Source organism: Hibiscus syriacus, unplaced genomic scaffold (genome assembly GCF_006381635.1).
Source record: "Hibiscus syriacus cultivar Baekdansim isolate YM2019G1 unplaced genomic scaffold, ASM638163v2 tig00113725_pilon, whole genome shotgun sequence".
Lineage (NCBI taxonomy): Eukaryota > Viridiplantae > Streptophyta > Magnoliopsida > Malvales > Malvaceae > Hibiscus > Hibiscus syriacus.
This window is the reverse complement of record NW_024063471.1, coordinates 8,356,333-8,375,910: the sequence shown is the minus strand read 5'-3', so window position 1 is coordinate 8,375,910 and position 19,578 is coordinate 8,356,333. Positions and strand designations below refer to the sequence as shown.

Sequence of the window (19,578 nt, the reverse complement as noted above, 5' to 3'; positions counted from 1 at the left end):
ATCAAACCCGATAAGGGGTTAAACAAAACCCCCCAATCAAACTTTCATCGAGAAAAACCCCAAACCTATTCATAGTTCCCTCAATCAATTTTCTAAAAACTACCCGAAACCCACTGTTTGGGATTTAATCACATGACCATTTAGCCTCTCATCCTTGAAGACCACCACTCCGGCCATGGGAGCTCGCAACACTAAGGTAAGAACCTAACCCTTATCCATTTTTGTTTTTTATTTGAAATTCCGATGGTTGAGAACTAAACCAAATAATTGACGTGCAAGGATTTAAGAAAAAAACTCACATCACTCTTACCTACCTCCGGTGATGATGGTATCTTGGCAAAGAGACCCTAAGATCTATGACTCATTAACCTCGACTACACTTATACCCGAAGGTAAACTCATCCTACCTTACTTTTATTTTGAGTTTCGTATTTACTTTGAAAGCTATTGAAACAAATGAAGAAAAATGAGGCTGTAAATGATAATGAAGAAAAAATACCATGCATGAATTGGATTTGCTTTGCACTGCTTTGATTCCTTGAAAAAGAGAGAGCTTTGTGCTTATATTAATCTTCGAATTGGAGGAATAAACCTCTTTTATACACTATTTTTTAGTTTCAAATAGAATAGTAGAACCCTCTTTCATGCTTTTCTTACTTTTTTTAAAAAATGGTCTCTGGTTCTTTGTTCCTCTCGTGATGGCTAATAATTTATATCCTTCTTTTTGTTTATGTTAATTTATTTAAATTGATTGAAAATATTGTTGTTAGCATCATTTCAGTGTAAGTTTGCAAAATTCTGCAATTTAGCATAATTATCAATGTAGTTGGATTGCAAATGAATCATTCTCTCAGTGTAACCGAACTGTTGTGTTTATGAATTAAGTTGTAGAATTCTATGCCAGTGGAGAGAAGCTATGCTATAATAATTGATGATTTTGGTTGTGGTTTAATGCGCCTTTGCAGTTCCCTCTAATATCTAAGAGCAATCGATTGCAAAAGCTGGTGAAAGTATTTATGTTACAACGAAATATTCCACAAGTCATATTATTATCATATTATTTTTATTTTCTGTAAACATTTAAATATTTTTATACTTATAGAAATGAAATTATTATGTATTTAGTGAAATATTTGTTTAAATCTTATTATTTTGCAATAAGTGAACTATTTTAGTTTTTATTTTGATTTGTATAAATAATTTTATTTTAATATATAGTGTCATTAAAAATGTCATAGATTATAAATTATTTGTGTTTTGCTATAATATCTCTTTCGTCACATATAAGTTGCTTTTAATGCATTATTTGTGACAATATAAATTATCAATAACGAAATATTATTTAATTTAACAACTATCATAAAATTTAAATTATAAAGTGACATTATGCATATACGTCATTCATAATATTATTAGGTAACATTTATATTATGTCACTAAAAATGTGATAATATCTCTTTCGTCACATATATGTTGATTTTAATGTATTATCCGTGACGATATAAATCATCAATGACGAAATTTTACATAATTTAGTGACATAATTAGTTGTCATTGAATATTAATTATATAGTGACGTTATATATAAATGTCATCCATGTTACTATTAGGTGACGATATACTATGTTACTAACAATGTGACAATTTTCTTTTCGTCACGTATTCAATGAAATTATTGTGTTATTGGTGACGATATGATTTATTAATGACGAAAATGTACATCATTTGGTGACAAAAGTAATTGTCACTGAATGCAAATTAAATTCTGACGTTATCCATTAACATCACTATATATTTAACAATACACGACGATAACACATACATCGTCACTTTTGACATTTAATGACACACCTAGGGTGACGATCGTCATGACATTGACTTTTACGTCACAAAATACATCTAGTGACATAAATTGAAGTTTTAATGACAATACACTAGATGCCACTAATCTAGATGCCACTAATAAGAAAATTTGTTGTAGTGAGAGAGATCAAACAGTGCAATTGTGTTATAGTTCGCCGGTGAGAGGGTCGATTTGGTCACCGGGACAGACAAAAGACAACGTCGCTTGGAATCGTGTGAGGGTTATTGTTGTATCAGAGAAGAAGCTTTGAGGGAAGAAGAGTTAAAATGATTTTAGGGATCGGGTAAGAGAAAAGGGTGGAGCATATATTTAACATTTGGCGGCGTTTTAAAAAAACGCCAATATATCACATGTTTTTTGCGGTGTTTATACAAAAAAAACACCACTATTGATTAACACTATTGTGCCGTTTGTCTAAAAACGACGCTATAGTATTATTTATTGCGGCGTTTGTTCAAAAAATGCCACTAAAGAAACCCAATTACAGCGTATGTGGTATAAACGTCGCTAAATTACTACTCTATTACGGTGTTTAGGCTAAAACGCCGCGAAATGTATTATTTATTGCGGCATTTTTACAAGAAACGCCACTATTGATTAACCCTTCTGTGGCATTTGTCTAAAAACGACGCAAAAGTATTCTTTATTGCGGCGTTTGTTGAAAATACGCCACTATAAATAACCCTATTACGACGTTTGTGGTAAAAACACCGCTATATTACTACTCTATTGCGGCGTTTGTACAAAAAACGCCGCTAAAGTATCAATTTGTGGCGTTTGGATTGTAAACGCCGCTATATGTTTAAAACTTGTGGTGTTTACTCTCCAAACGCCGCTACATAACAGTTTTGCTGTAGTGTTAGTAATAAACTTTTTTTGTTTGAAATAAACCTCAATCTGATCGATGCACCTCTATACCAAGAATGAACTTCAGTTGTCCGAGGTCTTTGAGCGAAAATTTCTCATTGAGTTTATGAAATGCCTAATCTGCTTCCTCCTGTAAACTCCCAATGATCAGTATGTCATCTACATAAACTACTACATAGGTTACCACTCCATCATTTGCACGTATAAAGAGAGAGGAATCAGCTCGTGAGGATTCAAATCCTAATCCATACAAGAACTCTTTGAGCTTGGGGAACCAGTTTCTAGTAGCTTGATTTAGACCATATAAGGCCTTTTGTAATTTACACATTAACACTTTTTTATCATGTGAGGTTTCTTCAAACCATGGTATTTGATGTATGTAAACCTCCTTACTCAGTTCACCTTTTAAGAAGCCATTGTTCCCATCAACCTGCCTTATCTGCCAGTTACATGTTACAGCCAATGCAAGTAGTATATTTACAGTGGAGAATCGAATTACTGGACTGAAAGTGTCCATGAAATCAAAACCTGGTATTTGTGAATACCCTTTAGCTACCAACCTAGCTTTCAATCTTTCCACAGAACCATCTACATGCTTCTTAACCTTGAAGAGTCATTTGCAGCTTTCCAACTGGTAGTTCAACAATCCTCCACGTATTATTGCTCAGAAGAGCATTATACTTAGATAGAACTGCTTCTCTCCTGTTATTATCTTCAAGCGCTGCATGGATGTCAATAGGTAGCTCCTTACATTGCACTGTGTAACCCTTTTGCTTGGAAATCTCATGCTTGCTCCTGGTAGCCATAGCATGTGTATCTGTCGAGATTCTTTCTGCCTGACTTTCTTGATGTTGAATTTGAAAACATTCACATGGAGTAGCCCCATTCCCAGTCTGTTCATCATCAGAGGATTGATTTACTTGATCAATAGGTGGCAGTTTAATTTGGGCCTCATCCGCGGATTGAGGAGTTGAGACTGTAGCCATGTGATCCTCGCTACTTGTAATTGGGACAGGACTACCAAAATCAACTGTGAGGCCTGTAGGTTTATTATCATGAGTAGGGTTGACAGGAGCAACATACATAGGTACTGCAGAAGTGATAGGAATGACCTGTAAAGAATTGGATTGAACACGGCACACCTTATCTTTGTTAGTTGTTGGATTTTTCTAAGAAAATAGAAACACGTCTACATTAAAGTCCACGTTACGAGACATAAAATTTTTACCATTTTCATCCATGCACTGGTAACCATGATGCATTTGGAGAGTAACCGAGAAAATCACAAGGTCTTGGGCGAAAGTCCATTTTGTTCTTGTTGAAAGGTATAAGGTGTGGGAAACATTCACAACCAAGCACCTTGAAAAAGTTATAATCAAGTGGCTTGCCATACAGTTTCTGATGAAGAGAGAGATTCCCAAACAACCTGGTTGGCATTCTATTGATAAGAAAAATTGCACTTAAGATTGTATGTGACTAATATGATAGTGGAAGTGAAGCATGAGCCAGCAAGGTAAGGGCAGTTTCTACTATGTGCCTATGCTTTCTTTCCACTACTCGATTTTGCTGGGAAGTATGTGGACATGACTTTCGAAGTTGAATACCTAGATGATGAGATATGGCTTCCAGAAATATAAATTCTCCACCACCATCGGTTTGTAGAGCAAGAATATTTGCAGAAAACTGATTCTTAATGAAGGCAACAAATATCTTGAAGGCAACAGAAACTTCACTCTTATTTCGTAACAAATATACCTAGCTATTTCTTGTGTACATATCTACAAAATACACAAAATAACGAAAACCACAACAGCTTATAGGAGTAGGATCCCATACATCAATTTCAACTAACTCAAAAGGATGTGTATACATGGTTCGAGAAGCAGAAAAGGGAAGGACATGACTTTTTTCCCATTTGAAAGGCAGTACATATACTAGTTTTATCAACAGACAAGTCCTTGTTTGCAACAGCTTTTACCACCTCAGCTGTAGGATGTCCTAGCCTCATTTGCTACCTCCAAAACTCATCACTATTCTTGACTAAGCACTGCAAACAACTATTGTTTCTTCTAAGGCTTGACAATAAAAGCTATACAATCCACCACCAAGTCTACCTTTCATCAGCACAGCTCATGTGCGTCCATCCTTAGCATAACAAACATTCACGTGAAACTCAAAATATACCAAATTGTCTTTAGTAAATTTTGCAACTGACATAAGATTTTGGTTATCTGTGGCACATACTATTTCTGATCAAGTGAAAATTTCCTATAGGAAGAAGAAATTAACTTTTTACCAAAATAACTAATATTAATAGTCAATCCATCTCCTAGAAGAACTTTTTCTGGTACCTGTGTATGATTTCACGTTTGCAAGCATGGAGCAGTCACCAGTCACATGGTGTGTGGCTCCCGAATCAGGAAACCATTTGTAGTGCAAGGGTCCATCAGTCATTAAAGCATTCACCTGTATGTTCTCAACATTTTCCATAACAGACACTGCGCCTGTGATTTGACTTAAAAAATGAGTGTAAGTGCAGTCTGAAGCATGAGGAAAGCAAGCACAAACATTGCCCAGAGCATCTGAATGATTATGTTGAGCTGTAACCCCTTAAAGTTTTGACCAAATCTATGCCAGCACCGGTCATCCAGATGACCTAACTTCCCACAAAGTTGACACTACTGCCTGGGTCTTCTTTTGTCCCTTCCTCCAGCATTGCCTTTTGATTTGGCTCCCCCATAATGCTTGTTTGCATGATTGGCTCGTTGTCTTACCGAATCTTGATTTGCATTATTGCGAGTGAAGTTGACATCAACAGGAAGACGAGAGGTATCCTCAAGCCAAGTCTCGACATCGATAAGAACAAACACCATATTATCCAAGCCAAAAGTTCTCTGCTCGCTATAATAGCAGCTACTGTTGGTTCATACTCAACTGAAAATCCATTGAGAAGGGTAGCAATATGATCAATATCAGAATAGGATTAGCATAACATACCAACAAATCACAAATTTCCTTGATGGCCATAGTGTAATCACGCATGGACTTGGTGCCTTTTTTCATTGATCTCAGATGGCAATGAAGAGCCATAATCTTGGTAGTAGAGAGTTTAGAGTATAATCGAGTGATAGCACTCCAAACAGCAGTAATGGACTCAACACCTACCAGATTAGGCAAGATATTGGAACTTACCGTAGAGAGGAGCCAAGACGCCAACGAGCTATCTTGCTTAACATAGCGAAGATAGCGGGATTGATGACCTTCTCACCATCTCTGTTGAGCACCAATTTTGTAGGAACATGCATGGTTTCATCAAGATAGCACTCAAGATCGTGCCCTCGAACTGTGAGTCAAACTTGTTGCCACAAGAGGTAGTTCGAGTCAGTGAGACACGTATTGATTATTTTGTTGGCAAAGATATGAGAACTGGTATCACCAATTTGCTCATCATCAGGAACCTCTGAAAACGTTGTAGGGTTCAACATAGTTGAGGGTGCAAGAGTGGACTACCCAGCCCAACGAGGAAAAAAACGAGTGAAGCACAGCGAAAAACTACTTCAAGGAACTTTAACAAGTGAATGATACCTGTAGACACCCGTTTTTGCCCGGGTTTTTTATCGTTATTATTATTATTATTATTATCGTTATATTATTATTATTACTATTATTATTATTAATTTACAAATATTACAATTTTTGCAGGCTCAAACCCGAAGCCCATCAGATACCAAACCCGACCCAGAATTACAAGACTTGGAGCCCAGACCCGGTTCAGGCCCAATACCCGAACCAGGCCTGGATCTGGCCCAAGTAATTAGGGTTTTAAACCCTAAACCGAAGCCAGTAGCTAGCCGCCGCCGCCAGCAGCAAAGGAACAGCCGCGCCGCCGTCACTGTTCTGGCCCGTCTCGCTCCACTCCGACTGCTCCCACCTGCACCAACAGTAACCCCATCAGTTCCAAATCAAACCAATCAAAGGAAATAGTAAACAAATCAAAACCCTAAAATATAAAATACCTAAATCCCGGTAAATCGGGAAATTGGTCACCCTAAATCAACAACCCATAATTTCCCCTATTCCTAGACATCATCATCTCACCAAACGAAAAAATCAACCATAAATCAAGCAAGATATCAGAGTCAAAAAAAAGAGGGATTCGGGTTCAGAGACCAAAAAAAAAAAGGAAAATACCAAAGAAAAAATACACAGAGGAAAGAAAAGAAAGAAACCGAGAGAAAAAAAACCATCCATCCCATTCAAACAAAAATACGAAAGAAAAAAAAACAGAGAGAGGGGAACCCATACCTTGATCGGAGGAACCATCGGAAGTCCAAAGGGTCGTTGGAGTCTCGGTTTTTCGTGAGGTAAATCCTAAATCTAGGGTTTTCTGTTTGGATTTTGGGGTAGGGGACTTTAGATTTGGGTTGAGAGCTAAGAGAGGAACGTTGTGAGAAGTTTCGCTCTCTCCGACCACCGTCGACCACCGCGAGTGCCGCCGTGAGCGTCACCGGCGGTGGCGGTTGGTTTTCCCTCCGATGAGAGAGTTGAGAGAGTTCTCTCTCACTCTCTCTCTCTGATTTTTGCCAAAACGAAAAAATGAGAAATGGAGAAGAAATTAAGCTGGTTTTGGGCTTATATTTCCAAATCGAAACGACGCCGTTTTAGGGGTTCTGGGTACCCGTGTTTTGCAAGCATGGGGTAACTACACTTTTAGTCCTTTCTACTTTGTAACCTCACGATTTAGTCATTAAATAAAATTATATTTATTTTATTTTGAGCCTTAATGTTTCAACATTGGTATTTTGGTCTGGTACTTGCTTGTTTATTATTATTATTAATGTTGAACGTTGGCCATAGCATTTATAATTATTTCAATTTAGTCATTGGTTGTGTGTTGTTTATTTCTTGTGAATGTTAGAATTTGGCCATGATATTTATGTTTCTTATATTTTAGTCACTGTTTGGTATTTGGTGTAATTACTGTTTGAATCTTTAAGTTTCTGTTTATTCTAAAATTGACCACTGATTTTGTTCTGTTTTATTGTAGCCATTGATTAATCTAGTTTCTCTATTTTATGTTTCTGATACTGTAGTTTCAATTTACACAGTTTAGTCACTTGTCTATAAAGCTTAGTTATTTTATTTTATTTGCATTATGGTTTGCCATGTTTGCATGTTTACATTTTAACCCATGTTATTATTATACTCATATTTTACTTTGGCCACAATGTTTGTATTAGTTTCATTTTAGTCACTGATTTTATATGTTGTATGTTTTGGCTGATGTTCAAATTTGACTCTAAGATTTGTAAATCTGTTCATTTTAGTCACTAGTTTGCATTCGGTTTAATTACTATTTTAGTCCCTACGTTTCTGTTTTTGCCATTTTAGTCTTTTAATTTTCTATTTTTCTGTTTTAGCCCTTTAATTTGTTATTACCATGTTAGTCATTGTAATTATTAAATACTTACTTTTTGACCATTATATTTGGGTTGTAACATTCTTTTAATCCCCTATGTATGTACATTTTTCATGTTATGTATTTATTTGTACCATATGTAATTAAACATGCTTAATTTTATTGTTGTAAATATTATTTCACATATTTCTATTTCTATTTATTTCCATTTTTCTTATTTAAATATTGTCCAAATACTTTTAAGAACACGTATGCTTAGAATGAGCGTGGAAAGTATCACTTGGTCGAAGTGGTGCGATCCGATACGGCATTTTAACGACATAGGAACTTGCAACAAGTCGAGTATATTTCACTAATTAATTTGTGCAAATGATGCAATGTGTGTGTTATTTTAAATAGTAATTTATTTTATTTTATGTAAATGTCAATTTGCATTTGTATTCAATTCACATTTTTAGTTAATCAATTTATTTTGTTGTATGCAAACGTCAATTTTATTTATATTCGATTCACATTTTATCAAGAGGGAAATATTCTTTATGGATGAGAAATAGTCGAGTTAGCTTTCCCGATGGAGGATTGCTAATTTCGAGATTTCTTTACGAGTTAAAGAATTTTCTCTAATTATTTAATTCGAAGCAAATTAATCAACGTTCGATAAATAGATCACATTTTAACTTTATATTCGACTCATAAATTCCATCATTTACAACGATGTGTAAGCGACACAGTACCAATTTTGGGCGTTGTGGGGTGTTTACCCTTCCCCGCACGTAACCGACTCCCGAATCCATTTAAATGAATCTTTGGTAACGCAGACCGAATCTTGTCTTTAAAAAATGATTTTTCTTAAAATTGTTTTAAAAGACGTTTTTAGGTATTCGACCTACCTAACCCAAAGGTTGATGGCGACTCTATTCAATTTATTCCAAATTAATTCCAAATCACTAATTTTTCCAAAATTAAAGTCATAATCGTTTTTTTAATAATATTTAATTGTTTTACAAAAAAATGGTTATGACAGCTTGGCGACTCCGCTGGGGACCCTTTTTTTAGAGAGTCAGGCTGTATGTCGTTTACATATTGTCATCTTGGTGGAAATTATGATTTCTAGTTTTTAGTTAATTTATGATCTGTTTATTGAAATTTTAATTGCTTCGTTTTTTGTCATACTAACATTTTATTTTTGGCTTTCAGCTTTGTCAGGATTTTATCATTTTTCCTTGTTTTGTTTTCCTTTTGGGTCGAAGGTAGGTATGTTCCTCCTCACACACATCACTCGCATTGGCATAACATAAGCTCTAGACACGAGCTTCGATCCAAATTAGTTGGGGTGAATGCTTCACTCTCGTAAGAATTTATTCTTCGTATGAGTTTTAGCAAATAACCCATGGGATACATACCTTATACCTTCGTAGGGATTTATTCCTCGTACGGGTATAAGACAGTGAATCCCCTCGAATTGAACTCGTTCCGTTTGAAACCTGTAATGGGTGAGGATCGAGGGTCTGGCAGCCCAAGGGGGCACCGACATCAAGGACAATTCGAGTCCCTTTTTTCCGTTAGAGCCGAAACCAAGCATATAGTGAATCGTCGAACGATCACCCTAGGTATAGTCGTACCGAACCTTTGTCCGTTAGTAGGTACCCAAAATAGGTGTACACGAAGGAGGAACGATTCTAAACCTTAACCTTTTAAATTTGTAGAATATTTTTTAGAATAAAAGCATGCGAACTAGATATCATGCGGTTAGGATTATTTTCTTGAAATTAAATCAATTTTGGGTAGATAGCATGTCCGGGTAGGATTGTTATCTATTGAAATCATGTTTGGGTAGATATCATGATGGGGTAGGTGTTATATTCATCTCTAAATAATATTTTTATATATATCGATTGTCTTACCTGTACTAACTAATTTCTTTTCTTTTCTTTGTGTGCACTAACTTATTTATTTTCTGTTGTTTTTGTTTTTTTCATTCTTCTTTACATTGCATCATCATAACATAATGCGAAAATGTTGATCAGCAAGGGAATATTCGAGAGAAAATTTTCACAAGAAGAGATAAAAGTTTTCAACCAAGCAGTCGCGTACACAGACATGCACCGAAGGCTAAAAAGAAATGCACAGAGTACAAGAAGGAGACTTGCTCAAGACGATCGTGCAACGTTCGAGACTAAAATGATGAGCCACTGATCCGATGAGTGATCCAGCAGTCGATTTTTATCTACGATCATTTCATCGCTATTTATCAAGGAGCGATACACTGACTTCCGCACCACTGGGGCATTAACAGAGTTAGGTTACAGAATGCTTTAGGGGCATCAGTTCCAAATACAAAAATCCGAGACAAAGCAGTGAGCTCGAAGATCGTGCAACATTTAAGACTGAAGTCTGGGGATTAATCCAGTAATAGATTATTATTTACGATCGTTCCGACGTTATTCATTGAAGAGTGATGCACTGACTTCAGCATCGCCGGGGCATTAAAAGAGTCTGTTTACAAAACGCTTGAGGGGCATCATTTTCAAGGATGAAGATCCAAGATGAAGCAGCGACCCATTTCAGATTCAACATCTGAGAGAAGTCAAGTCTGTAAAGTGGACTGTCTTGTAATGTGAAAACTTTTATTTCTAGTGAAATTTGTTCTAAAATATTCATTGTTGGGATCAACATTTCTGCATTTGCATTTGCATCGTTGCATTTTGCATAACATTCATTTAAGCATGTTTACATGCATTAATCATACCTTGCTGGAAACTTTGAGGAAGCACTTCTAACTGTGCAATTGCATTCACACAGTACTAAGAATGGATGCAAAATTTGAGGAATTAAAGAAAGAGTTGAACGAGAGTTTGCAAAAGATGCAAGTTGAGTGGGAGGTTAAAATGGAGCAGATGCAAAAGACCACCGTGGATCGTATCTTGCAAAACCAAAAGGACATAGTTGGCCAAATGGTAGCAAAAATGGCTGAGCTTAACCAAGGAAAAGGCAGAGAGAAAATTTCCTTGACCCGTGAAACAGTTGAATGTGTGAAGGCACAGGCTAATTCATAACCACTTATCTCGTCCAACAGGATTCCTAGTCACCAAGCGACGAGAAAAGCCAAGAACGAGATCCCAGAGAATTTAAAACAGTGGTGCAGAGAGACATTTCAGGGAAGGAGGGGACAAACCTCTCACAACGGGATGGATGCAACAGAACTAGTACTAGTTCCCGACTTGGTGCTCCCGCCCAAATTCAAGATGCCCGAGTTTGAAAAGTACAGGGGAACCAGTTGCCCCAATTCCCACCTCACGATGTTTATTCGAAGAATGACTGGATACACTAACAATGATCAGATGTTGATCCACTGCTTTCAAGACAGTTTGATTGGACCTGCTTCAAGGTGGTACCACCAACTGAGTCGTTCTCAAGTCCGCTCCTGGAGGGATTTGGTTAGTGCTTTTCTGGGCCAATACAAGCACATGATTGATATGGCCCCCGATCGAACAATGCTTCAGAATATGGGGATGAAGAATTATGAGAGTTTTCGACAGTACGCACAACGATGGAGAGATATTGCATCTCAAGTGCATCCACCAATGACTGAAAGAGAGTTCATCACTATATTCATAGATACATTACAGTCTCCTTATATCGACTACATGATAGGGGTTGCCACTAAGAGTTTCTCTGACATTGTCATGTGTGGAGAAATGATTGAAAGAGCTATTAATAATGGCCAGATATGTGGTACTAGCCATACTGACATTGAGGAAAGAGCTGAGGTCAGTCTAGTGGATTTAACTAATCTGGGGACCGTGTCTCATAATGATTTTCGTAAAAAGACATGCATCAATCCAATTCCGATGACATATGAGGAATTGCTCCCAGCTCTAATTGAGAACAACCTGGTGATTCCAGTTCAATCCAAACCAAGAACTGACCCATATCCTGAAGGCCATGATATTAATGCCATATGCAGCTATCACATTGGGATCTCAGGGCATACCACTGAGAATTGTAGGGCATTAAAGTGCAAGGTCCAAGATCTGATCGATTCAGGGACATTAATGTTCAATGTGTAATGGGGCATTCTGATCGGAAGTCGGTCGGGGCATCCATCAGGAGATTTTGTTGCATTCTCATGCATGACATCTTGTTTGAATTTGTTTTTCTTTTGTTCTTCTTATGTTTAAATTTTTGTAAGTCACTTGACGTCCGAACATTGTAAATAAAATACTTCCTTTAAAAAAAATGATGACAATGAGCAAATTTTAATCTTGAATTCTTTGAATATCATTTTAATTAAAAGCATTTTAATAATTGAGGTTGTAAATCTTTGACAAATGACAAGATTGAACCCTGCAAAACAGTGACCCCTTGATCCTAATCCAGAGGTACACCAGAATACATACCATTTTCTTGCAGGGACCGAGCTAGTTTTCTGTTCACATAAAGAGTCAATCAAAGGGTTTGGCATTCAGGTATGTGTTAGGAACGGATAAAATGGGGCAACTAGCACATGAGATTGCAAAACTAATTAGTTATTATTTCTGTTTATGACGTTCAATGATGATCATAATCTTCTCAGATGGAATGGTCAAGTAGATGAATCTAGTTTAGGTCAGTTGCTTGGGAATTGAACTCTAACGATGAGATTTTCTGACCTTCAACAAACACCGAGACTATAACAGGTTCTCCTCAGCGAGCTTAAGAAATGGAATCCGTAAACAAATAAACAAAAACATATATATGTATACAATAAAGCTGAGCTATTCCGCTAAAGCAATTGGTTATAGAGGAAACTCGAAAACCCTGGCTTTATGAATAGATTACATTCAAACCATGACATTGATCGGGTACTTGGCAATCCGGTGTATGCTCCACTGTGGTTGTCAAGTCGAAGACTTTGTGACGACATGAATAATTCAGCTAGCCGAACAAAGGCAATTATAAAATATATGTACAATAAAGCTGAATTCAGCTAGCCAAACAATGGCAAATTAAATCAAATTTACTAAATAAGGAGTTTCGGTGAATATGGACTAAGGGAGTTGGGGAACGCCTGTTATAGTCGACTTCACACGAGCACTCAGAATTCTCGTTTTTAGACCGATATTTCTGCACTACCTTGACTAGGTGAACCTACGAAGCCTGAACAAATGGAAGATTTCAGAGAACTGAAACAAAAGTGTTCTAAAGAGTTTAGCAAGTGACTATGCTAGTTGCGTCATTTTGTCCGCCCCCGATTAAAATGCCAAATCACGAAAAAGACATGTCACGATCTTCACGATGACCGAATCAATGAAACAAACCTTAGAATTTAGGTAGCCTACCTCAAAATCAACCTGTCGATCTTGATATTTGTCAAAGATTTGCAGCTATCAAAGATTAAAAGAGTAGTTGATTTTTGTTATTCAATGAATTCACATTTTGTGATTTGCTCCAACTGGGAGGCCGAAAAAGGGGCATTATTTTAGTTCATTTGACAATGAAAATTCACATATTTTTTTTTCGTCAAGTGGTTTTCAAAAGAAGAAAAACATTTTCAAACAAGATAATCTCTCTGGAGGAATATCTTGGAATTTAACAAATATCTCTCCAAAGCTCAGAATCGAAGTTGGGGCAAGAGAAGCTAAATTTTAGGGCAAAATTTGATGGAATAAACAAATGGTCTCAGGTCAAGGTTTGCAAGAGTACACCTTGGTGGAAATGAAGACAAACTAAGTCAATGATAGAGTGAAGAATACTCTCGCAACTATTCTCCTTCCAGATCGAGAAAACATACATACATACATACATATATACACATACATACATAATACATAAAATTTGTATCAAACATATATATTAAAGACATTTTTCTCCTCACTTGGGGACAAATTGGACAAAAAATCAAATAAATTTCATCTTGACATCCATCATAACATCCAATATAGTCAGTAAAAAATGCATCATTTTGATCTCTCAGGAAATCAAAGCTCGGAAATGACCAGATGTCTAACTTGCAGAAACAATGATTTGGGCTTCCTGAAGTCAACAATCAAGACATTTCCTCAACGTGCATGAACAAACAGACTTTTTATCGCTTTTGAGGGTGTTTTTCTTGAAACAAATTTTTTGTCTCACTTGAGATATTTTTCCACAAATTTTGAGAATTTTTAAAGCAAATTTTGTCTAGCTTGAAACAGCTTCCTAAAAACAAATTTTGTCTCGTTTGAGACAAATTCTTTTAAAACAAACTTCGTCTCGCTTGAGACATTTTTCCTTTGAGATACAAATTTTGAATTTGATTCACTTAAAACAGAATTAATCTCACCTTAGATTGTTGTTTCTTTCAAAACAAATTTCGTCTCGCTTGAGACCTTTTCCCTTTGAGATCCAAATTTCGAATTTGTTTCATATTAAACAAAGTTGATCTCACTTGGGATCGTTTCTCAAAAACAAACTTTGTCTCGCTTGAGATAATTTCTCTTAAAAAATCTTTGAGTTTGTTCCTTTTAAATAAAAATCTTTGAGTTTGTTCCTTTTAAATAAAAATCTTTGAGTTTGTTCCTTTTAAATAAAAATCTTTGAGTTTGTTCCTTTTAAATAAAAATCTTTGAGTTTGTTCCTTTTAAATAAAAATCTTGGAGTTTGTTCCTTTTGAATAAATATCTTTGAGTTGTTTCTTTTGAAAAATCTTTGAGTCTATTTATTTTGAAACAAAGTTTTGTCTCTCTTGAGACAATTTCGTGAAAAATCTTTGAGTCTGAAACAAAGTTTTGTCTCTCTTGAGACAATTTTGTGAAAAAAAAAAAAAATCTTTGAGATTGTTTCTTTTGAAAAAATCTTTGAGTTTGTTTCTTTGGAAACAAAATTTTGTCTCTTAAGATAGTTTCTTTTAAAACAAAAATCTTTGAGTATGTTTCTTTTGAAACAAAATTTTATCTATTAAAGACAATTTCTTTTGAAAAAAATCTTTGAGTTTGTTTCCTTTGAAACAAAATTTTGTCTCTCGAGACAACTTCTTTTGAAAATACCAACCTTTGAGATCGTTTAGACCATTTATTTTAAAACTACCCATCTTTGAGATTGTTTTTATTAAAACAAATGTTGACTCCCTTGAGGCAGTTTCTCTAGAAATACAAAATCTTTGAGTTTGTTTCAATTGAAATAAAACCATTTTTGAGTCGTTTCACTTGAAACATTTTCTCTTGAAACATTTTCTCTTAAAACAAGATCATCTTTGAGTTTGTTTCTCTGGAAACAATGTTTTATCCCTTAAAACAATTTCTTTTGAAAAAATCATTGAATCTCTTTCTTTGGAAACAGAATTTTGTGTCTCTCGAGACAGTTTCTTGGAAAATCTTCGAGCTTGTTTTTTGGAAAACAAAATTACCATCTTTGAATTTGTTTCCCTTGAAACCAAACAAACATCTTTGAGATCAATTCCCTTTAAACGAATTTTGTCTTGCACGAGACAGTTTCCCTTTAAATGTCATCTTTGAGTCGTTTCCCTTAAAACGAATTTGGTCTCTTTGAGACAGTTGCTTTAAAAATATCATCTTTGGGTTTGTTTCTTTTGAAACAAATCTTTGATTTGGTTTCTCTTAAAACCATAACTCCTAAAGATGGCCAGCCGTCCTCATCATGTAGGAACCGTGTCATCCCCAGACCAGATCTCTTCATCACGTAGGAGCCGTGTCAACCATAGATAACCAGCCGTCCTCATCACGTAGGAACCGTGTTATCACCTTTAGATGGCCAGAACTCTTCATCACGTATGAGCCGTGTCATCAGCTGACCAGATCTCCTCATCACGTAGGAGCCGTGTCAACCATAGATAACCAGCCGTCCTCATCACGTAGGAACCGTGTTATCACCTTTAGATGGCCAGAACTCTTCATCACGTATGAGCCGTGTCATCAGCTGACCAGATCTCCTCATCACGTAGGAGCCGTGTCACCCTTAGATAACCAGCCGTCCTCATCACGTAGGAACTGTGTTATCACCTTTAGATGGCCAAGAACTCTTCATCACGTAGGAGCCGTGTCACCTTTAGACGACCCAAACTCTTCATCACGTATGAGCAGTGTCGTCCCCAACAACCAATATTATCCAATTTCTATGTAAATGGAAGAGAACCAGACAAAAACGTGTTGTCTTATCATCTTTGCCCTATTCTTGTTAACACAAGAATGTGCAAAGAGGGGCAGCTGTAGACACCCGTTTTTGCCCGGTTTTTTATCGTTATTATTATTATTATCGTTATATTATTATTATTACTATTATTATTAATTTACAAATATTACAATTTTTGCAGGCTCAAACCCGAAGCCCATCAGATACCAAACCCGACCCAGAATTACAAGACTTGGAGCCCAGACCCGGTTCAGGCCCAATACCCGAACCAGGCCTGGATCTGGCCCAAGTAATTAGGGTTTTAAACCCTAAACCGAAGCCAGTAGCTAGCCGCCGCCGCCAGCAGCAAAGGAACAGCCACGCCGCCGTCACTGTTCCGGCCCGTCTCGCTCCACTCCGACTGCTCCCACCTGCACCAACAGTAACCCCATCAGTTCCAAATCAAACCAATCAAAGGAAATAGTAAACAAATCAAAACCCTAAAATATAAAATACCTAAATCCCGGTAAATCGGGAAATTGGTCACCCTAAAAATCACAACCCATAATTTCCCCTATTCCTAGACATCATCATCTCACCAAACGAAAAAATCAACCATAAATCAAGCAAGATATCAGAGTCAAAAAAAGAGGGATTCGGGTTCAGAGACCAAAAAAAAAAAGGAAAATACCAAAGAAAAAATACACAGAGGAAAGAAAAGAAAGAAACCGAGAGAAAAAAAAACCATCCATCCCATTCAAACAAAAATACGAAAGAAAAAAAACAGAGAGAGGGGAACCCATACCTTGATCGGAGGAACCATCGGAAGTCCAAAGGGTCGTTGGAGTCTCGGTTTTTCGTGAGGTAAATCCTAAATCTAGGGTTTTCTGTTTGGATTTTGGGGTAGGGGACTTTAGATTTGGGTTGAGAGCTAAGAGAGGAACGTTGTGAGAAGTTTCGCTCTCTCCGGCCACCGTCGACCACCGCGAGTGCCGCCGTGAGCGTCACCGGCGGTGGCGGTTGGTTTTCCCTCCGATGAGAGAGTTGAGAGAGTTCTCTCTCACTCTCTCTCTCTGATTTTTGCCAAAACGAAAAAATGAGAAATGGAGAAGAAATTAAGCTGGTTTTGGGCTTATATTTCCAAATCGAAACGACGCCGTTTTAGGGGTTCTGGGTACCCGTGTTTTGCAAGCATGGGGTAACTACACTTTTAGTCCTTTCTGCTTTGTAACCTCACGATTTAGTCATTAAATAAAATTATATTTATTTTATTTTGAGCCTTAATGTTTCAACATTGGTATTTTGGTCTGGTACTTGCTTGTTTATTATTATTATTAATGTTGAACGTTGGCCATAGCATTTATAATTATTTCAATTTAGTCATTGGTTGTGTGTTGTTTATTTCTTGTGAATGTTAGAATTTGGCCATGATATTTATGTTTCTTATATTTTAGTCACTGTTTGGTATTTGGTGTAATTACTGTTTGAATCTTTAAGTTTCTGTTTATTCTAAAATTGACCACTGATTTTGTTTGTTTTATTGTAGCCATTGATTAATCTAGTTTCTCTATTTTATGTTTCTGATACTGTAGTTTCAATTTACACAGTTTAGTCACTTGTCTATAAAGCTTAGTTATTTTATTTTATTTGCATTATGGTTTGCCATGTTTGCATGTTTACATTTTAACCCATGTTATATTATTATACTCATATTTTACTTTGGCCACAATGTTTGTATTAGTTTCATTTTAGTCACTGATTTTATGTTGTATGTTTTGGCTGATGTTCAAATTTGACTCTAAGATTTGTAAATCTGTTCATTTTAGTCACTAGTTTGCATTCGGTTTAATTACTATTTTAGTCCCTACGTTTCTGTTTTTGCCATTTTAGTCTTTTAATTTTCTATTTTTCTGTTTTGGCCCTTTAATTTGTTATTACCATGTTAGTCATTGTAATTATTAAATACTTACTTTTTGACCATTATATTTTGGGTTGTAACATTCTTTTAATCCCCTATGTATGTACATTTTTCATGTTATGTATTTATTTGTACATATGTAATTAAACATGCTTAATTATTTGTTGTAAATATTTATTTCACATATTCTATTTCTATTTATTTCCATTTTTCTTATTTAAATATTGTCCAAATACTTTTAAGAACACGTATGCTTAGAATGAGCGTGGAAAGTATCACTTGGTCGAAGTGGTGCGATCCGATACGGCATTTTAACGACATAGGAACTTGCAACAAGTCGAGTATATTTCACTAATTAATTTGTGCAAATGATGCAATGTGTGTGTTATTTTAAATAGTAATTTATTTTATTTTATGTAAATGTCAATTTGCATTTGTATTCAATTCACATTTTTAGTTAATCAATTTATTTTGTTGTATGCAAACGTCAATTTTATTTATATTCGATTCACATTTTATCAAGAGGGAAATATTCTTTATGGATGAGAAATAGTCGAGTTAGCTTTCCCGATGGAGGATTGCTAATTTCGAGATTTCTTTACGAGTTAAAGAATTTTCTCTAATTATTTAATTCGAAGCAAATTAATCAACGTTCGATAAATAGATCACATTTTAACTTTATATTCGACTCATAAATTCCATCATTTACAACGATGTGTAAGCGACACAGTACCAATTTTGGGCGTTGTGGGGTGTTTACCCTTCCCCGCACGTAACCGACTCCCGAATCCATTTAAATGAATCTTTGGTAACGCAGACCGAATCTTGTCTTTAAAAAATGATTTTTCTTAAAATTGTTTTAAAAGACGTTTTTAGGTATTCGACCTACCTAACCCAAAGGTTGATGGCGACTCTATTCAATTTATTCCAAATTAATTCCAAATCACTAATTTTTCCAAAATTAAATTCATAATCGTTTTTTTAATAATATTTAATTGTTTTACAAAAAAATGGTTATGACAATACCATGTTAACAAGAACTAAGAAACTAGCCAATCAATCTTCTTGCTATTGATTCGATTAAATGATACAAAGAGAGAGAGACCCTATTTAAGGGTTTCATGAGGGTTACAAAAAGCGGGAAATAACAACCCCATAACAGATAGAACTCAGTTAGAATTGACTAATTAATATGGTCACGTGCACTAATTATCTAACCACCTAAGCACGAGAACCATTAAACCATGCAAAGCATATGTAAACACCAAGGTTGTTTGGACGCAAACCAGATAAGAAACATATAATGCACCTAGATTTTCATTTTTTCTACTTCGAGGTGTAACGCCTAGATTTTGTGCTTAATGGAAATGTTTTTGAAATGTTGGGCATATTTGAAATTTCTCGTTCATGCGAGGGCTATTT

General features: G+C 35.8%; 1 long non-coding RNA gene across 1 annotated transcript; it reads left to right on the top strand.

The window, feature by feature from the left end:
• Positions 1 to 1,045, top strand: LOC120187617. The gene is made up of 3 exons (XR_005522323.1): positions 1 to 196; positions 280 to 392; positions 966 to 1,045. It is a non-coding gene; the product is annotated as an uncharacterized LOC120187617 (long non-coding RNA).
• Positions 1,046 to 19,578: the final 18,533 nt, after the last annotated feature.